The sequence below is a fragment of the Micromys minutus genome (genome assembly GCF_963924665.1).
Source record: "Micromys minutus genome assembly, chromosome: 3".
Classification (NCBI taxonomy): domain Eukaryota; kingdom Metazoa; phylum Chordata; class Mammalia; order Rodentia; family Muridae; genus Micromys; species Micromys minutus.
In genome coordinates, this window is record NC_137972.1 from 37,846,133 (window position 1) to 37,852,132 (window position 6,000).

The 6,000-nt window shown below is 46.5% G+C and overlaps 1 protein-coding gene across 14 annotated transcripts in view; it reads right to left on the reverse strand.

The window, feature by feature from the left end:
- Positions 1–4,867, reverse strand: part of ITPR1 (inositol 1,4,5-trisphosphate receptor type 1) — a 313,259-nt gene extending 308,392 nt beyond the window's left edge. For all 14 annotated transcript variants that reach the window (XM_080913792.1, XM_080913793.1, XM_080913799.1 and 11 more), the window contains exons 1-2: positions 4,661–4,867; positions 3,744–3,819 (exon numbers count right to left, since the gene is read on the reverse strand). The gene's annotated coding sequence lies outside the window, so the exon portion shown is untranslated. The remainder of the gene's footprint in view (positions 1–3,743; positions 3,820–4,660) is intronic.
- Between the last annotated feature and the right edge of the window lie 1,133 nt (positions 4,868–6,000).

Consider the following 6,000-nt stretch of genomic DNA (forward strand, 5'->3'; position numbering starts at 1 on the left):
AAGAACCCTGCTCTACCTCCCAACCCATAATACACCCTTCAAACTTTTTTCATTTTTTTATTTGGATAATACATATCAATTTCCAGAAATTTGTAATGTTTACAAACAGAAAGCTGTGTCCATTAATCCAACTACCCCTTCCTTTAGCCCCTGAGACTTCATCAGCCCACATTCTGGCCCTATCAATCTGAATACTCATCTGGGACATTTCACACTATGAGAATCATACACTATGTATCTGCTGGTGGCTGGCTTCCTTCAGTTACATAATGTTCTCATGGTTCGAATACACTAGGAAACATGCTTCTTCCTTTTCTGGCTGAATAATAGTTCACTGACCACATAAATAGCACTTTGGCTTTCACTCATATATTAATAGATACTTGGGGATTGCATGTTGGCCTTTAGGTTAACATTAGTGAGGCAACTTTCAACAGAAAACAATTGCTTAAGTTCTTGCTTTCAATTCCTCAGATAACTGCCAATGAAAATGTCAAATCATGTAGTAATTTTGTTTCATATCTTCAGGAGCTACCACACTGTTGCATCTAAGAGCTACCTCTTGCATTCCCACCAACCATATGCAAGGATTCCAATTTCCCCGCCATTCTCTGCTCATCCCCTCCCTGTTTGACTTTTCCTCAACACTCTGCGCCTGCCACACTACAAAACCAGTCTGTTTACTTTGATCCCTTCCTACCAGCTACAGTGTAAACCCCTGAGGAAACAACTTTTTTTTAAAAATAGTACAGAATAGAGTTTATTCAGGTCATGGGGGAGTTAAGAGGGTAATAGAGGCAGAGAGAGGAGAGAGGAGTAGACCTGTAGAGGAGCAGAGGGGGGCCATGAGCACATGGAGAGAGAGGGAGGACTGGAAGGGGGAGAGGAGAAGCAAGTGGGGGGGGTAGAGCAAGAGAGCAAGAGGGCAAGGAAGAGCAAGAGCAGGAACCAACTTGGTTGCTCATTGCCATACACCAAGCACCTAGAACACAGTTGGCACATAGCAGGTACTCAAGAAATGTGTTGGATTAGCAACACAAAACACTTGAATTGTAACAGTTTTAACATGGAGGAAATCTGTGAGGTCCATGGATCCCACCAACTGCCCTCAACTCTGAGCAGCCTAGGGAATATCATGGTTTACCAGGTGGGAGCTTCAGGAGTTTAATCAGCTCATTCCTCATTAGCAATGTTCTCAGAACTACAGACACTCTGACGGGTAGAATGACCCATAAAAGCACTGTAATTCATACCGTTGACTTCAATCCTAATAGCATTAACCAAACTTCAACAGCAAAAAAAAAAAAAAAAAAAAAAAAAAAAGTTCTAAATAAATAAAAGAGCTAACACAACTGCATGCAATTCTAGTTATCAGATCTGCAAATGCAACGCATTTTATTTTAGAAGATCAAACCAATAGCTGACAAGACAGGACACTGTCCTTGTGTAGATTCCTTAATTAGAAGTATCCAAGGACAGCTTGACCTAGAAACCTAACTCCAGGCCTGCTTTTATTTTGGTAGTTTTTTTTTTTTTTTTTTTTGGGTCTGTTGTTCATATTTGGTATCTGTTGTTTCATTTGGTTGGTTTGATTTAAAAAAAAAATTGAAGAAGAAGAAGCTGATTGTATTAAAAAAAAAAAAAAAAAAAAAACTCAGACAGAAATTCCATGAGGTCATTATTAGCTAAAAAGCCATGTGAGTTTTTCTCAAGTCCATTCCTTGCACACCACTGAATTAGTTCCAGAGCGTCCCACCCCCACCCCCAGTCTAGTGTTTTTGCAGCTGAAAACACTTTGAGGGCAAAGTCAACAGATCATTCTTGTGACATTAACCTATTTCTCTTCTAAGTCACCTCTTCACCTCTCGCTCTTTAAGGAAGGCAGGCAAAAAGAGTCACCTTGTTTGAATGGGCGACAGTGCCTCACCCATGGGTGACTTTCATGGTGGAGAAGCCAGAGGGATGCTCTCGGAACATAAAGAACTCCCCCTGCTTGGTCAGAAGGAAATCTTGATGGAATGTTCTGTCCCAGATTGATCTAGTCAAAGAGCAGATTATACTTTCAACATGCACACATCCACACAACTGAAAGAAATGGAGAAGAAAGAAATGGAAAAGAAAAACACTGCATACAACTAGCTACCAGGCAAACCAGAGGCCACAGGACAAGCTACCAACATTCCACAGATAGAACTGAAGCAGTTTAGGCTTTCCAATTATTCAGGTAGAGACACCTGACCCTTTCAACCTGCTCAGGTGCCGTGATGTGAATCACCAAAAGACTGCAAATATGAGCAAGGCCTAACACTGCACGGAGTCACTGGGTTCCCTCTGGTTTTCCTCCTTAACTGTCCTGACTCAAGCTTTCAACACACGAAGCTTCCCAACGTGAAGTCAACCCAACATTAAATCCTCCTACAAATATCTACATTTTTTTTACCCCTGCCAATGGCTGTATCATTTCCTTCTAACTAAGTATAGCTGGTACATTGTTGGCGAGACATACGTGAGAGTTAAAGCATTAAGAGCAACGTGTTCACTATTTTTCCTAGCATCTCTCTCTCTCCCCAGTATTCCATAAACTTAAACACAAGCGGTGCACATTACTGCCTGGGCTGCCCAGCAACTTGACTCTGTATCTCGGTTTCTTTACCCACATCTAAGGTCCTTCTGTGATATACAGCTCTGCACCTGGCTTGCTACAACCTAATGGTACAGTCTCATTCTTTTTTGGCAAAAGATAGAGAAGAGCCTGTGGACCAGTTAACCTTTTCTGTAACATGCTTCAAAGAGAAGACTGACCCCCTCTTTGATCAACACAGACATTAGTCCACAGAACTAGCCTCCCCATCCAAATGCTACCCTCTCCACCAGTACTCCTGAGGATCTTATCAACAGGAAACAAAAGCATACTACCATAATGAAGTATCTGGCTTTTACTCACTAATTAGAAAAGCCCAAAGATTGTAGCCCAGGGAACAGCTAAATATTTAGGACATTAAAGAAGTTACCAAGGACCAGCTGCCCACAGCTCCCCACCCCTATTAACCTGTTGTTTACTCAGTTCCCAGACATTTTAGAAGAAAAAAATTGATGGACAAACATGAAACTATAGGGGCATCTGTGTACCTAGTGAGAGGCTTTATTTTCTAGAAATGGGCTGTGGCAAAGGCCATTTTATTGACAAAAATGATGTCCTCAGTTCCTCATCCAGGAGGAGGTACCAAAGCAAGAGAAGCTGGCTTCCTTGACATGCAGGTGGCTCCAATGAAACCCTGGAAGCTATCATGGTATTCTTTAAGCTCCGACTTCCTTTATGAAGTTCTCCTTCTTTTAATCTATCACTCCCATTTCTTGCAACCCAGCCCACTCTGGTTACGTGCATGTCCACAACAGAACAGAATGCAGTGACAGTTTGTGAAAGGGAGGAGTATCTCACTTTTGCTTAGGCAGAAGAAAAGTTCTGGGCTTAGGGCGCCTCTCAGACTGGTAAGGGACCACCTACTTTACAGTCCATTTTACTACATATTGTTGTTGCTTACAGACACCCCCTCCCCCTCCAATTCAATGCTAAGCAACCTTCAAAAGTAGCTGTCACTGGATCTTTACTCACCCAAGACCATGGCCAATTTTGACCACAGTTTTCTCTTCCTCACTTTACCTCTATGCCTCCTACAAGAGGACTTAAAAATGCTTAGGACAAAAAACCATTCCTGACTACAGCACTCGGCTCCCACACTCACCTGACCCAGGTCAGGGACTCTGTAGCCAACGGATGCCCAGCTAAGGATGCAAATCCTGCTCCCTTGTAGTCAGCTCCTAAATATTTACAAAGAAAGAAGACTGAGTAGGGGATCTCGCGAGGGTCTATCAGAATGTTCCCAAATCCAAGTTTCGACTGTTTTAGTCTCCGCTTTTCTTGCAAATCCCACTCCCCACCTCCAAATTTAGCAACCAAGTCGGAGGGATCTCTTGCCCCCAGATAAAAGCAAACCCAGCATGCTTATTTCCCGTCCGTAGCTGACCAGAAACATCAGGCACGCAAAAACTTCGAACACGCCGGGGGGTGGGGGGTGGAAGGGGGAGTAAGGGAAGTGTTGAGATCCCAAAGCACTTGTTTCCCCGCGTGGAAGCCAAGTATGTGAAACCCGCGTCCTCATTGGGCACGAGCTCCGTCCACACTTTTCCCTCATCGCTCCCGCCCCTGCTACCTCCGGTTTTCTTCCTTTTTTTTTTTTAACCCACGGGGCCCCCACGCATGCATTATCCTACCAGCTGAGCAGCGCAACAGGGCTAGCTACATTTTTAGAAAGATTATTTCCTTGAGCAAACTCATATGACACCCCCCCCCTTAAATACCCCTGGCGGGGGGGACTATTTCCTGCAGACACTCCAACCGTTTCCAACTTGGGGGAATGCCATTTCATACGGGGAAGGAGGTTGAAACCGGTCACTGGAGTCGAGGACATTTGGGGTTACTTAAGCCTGAAAAAAGAAAAAATCAGACCGCCTCCCAAAACTACTCGCAAGGAAAGAAGCCCCAAAATACACGCCAAGTGCACGCAAAGCCACCAAGAACTCCCAGTGGTTAGGGCAAAAACTTCTGCGCACGGGAGCCAATGCCAACTCCCCGCGCCCTCTGCCCGGCCCCAGCAGCTACCTTGGCGACCGGGGAGCCACGCAGTTTGAGGGATCAGGACCAGGAGAGGGGTTAGCAGCCGCTGGGCAATCCCATGTCCGCGAAGAGGGAGCTCGTTCCGTTAGGATGGGAGCGGAACACCCACACCTCCTCTCGGCGTGCGCTTTCTCTCTCTCCACCCCCTGCCTCCACCTCCTCCACCACCACCACCTCCTCCTCTCCTCCCACCCCGGCAGGCTTGAGGAAAAGCTTCAGCAGAACATCCACATGGTTACTGCACTTTGAAGCGGCTCCCGGCCGCTTATATAGGCCAGGAAGCTCCCTGGGCAATGTAGTCCGGGTCCCAGGTCGTGCCGGCGCCTGGGGCTGCGCAGAGAGACTACAAGTCCCAGAATGCCTTGGGCTCCGGGGCTGGGTTCTAAATAGACTCCCGCGCGCTGACCAAGGCGGGGGGAGGGGCGCCCAGCGGGAAGGCTCGGGTTGCGAACCTGTGTCTGAACATCGAACTCCCCAGCTTTGGCAGTATCACAGGGTATCTCTTACCCCTGTGAACCTTTCTCTTTTGACTGTACTATCTTCCCTGTCCTAAAGTCAGCTGTCACTAGAGGCCAGAGGGAGAGAGGAAGAGCTCGGATTACTGCTTTGGGAAGTTTTTACAAGCTATTTACCCACCCCCGCGCGTCCTGTGTCCTGGAGCCAAGAATTTCAGAAATCCGAGGCACAAAAACGCCAGTGTTTTGCGGTCAAGGATTAAAAAAGCAAGTTTGTCTTTATTAAATCTGTTCTAGTTCTTTATTGGACCCTGCAAGTGTCTGCATGAAAAACTAAGTCTGGAAATGGGGTGGTCCCTGCGGTCGAGGACGCGGGGGTAATAGTGTGAGAGTCTCTTCTGAATCCGAGCCCTGTCTGTCTTTCGTCGCACGGTGGGAGGTAAAAGAAACGCAACCCTCTCGAGTGAGAAAATAAAGGAACCATGTTGTGACTTGGTGATGTTGTGATCATGAAGCAGGAAAAGAAATACAAACCGCGACCTCGGTCCTGACCCCGCTTCTAGGACTCCTTTGCTCCTGGAATCTGTAAACGCTAAAGTAAATAAACCGCAAACCAGAAAAATAAGGGCTTCGGAGAAAGCTGCCCATACTAAGATGTGTGCGTCCAGGCGAGGCGTGCTGCAAGTCTTCAACCCCAGCTTCTGGGCTCCAGGCAGCAAAGTGCTTAGAACTTTGGCTTTTGGAAGAAGAGCTTTGCCTAGACAAAGTTATGCTACTACCTCCTTCCCCATCCCACCCTCCGAACCACTGTACGCATTCATTCCACAAACGTTCCCCGGGTGTCATCTGGGTGCCAGGCCAGGCACTGTG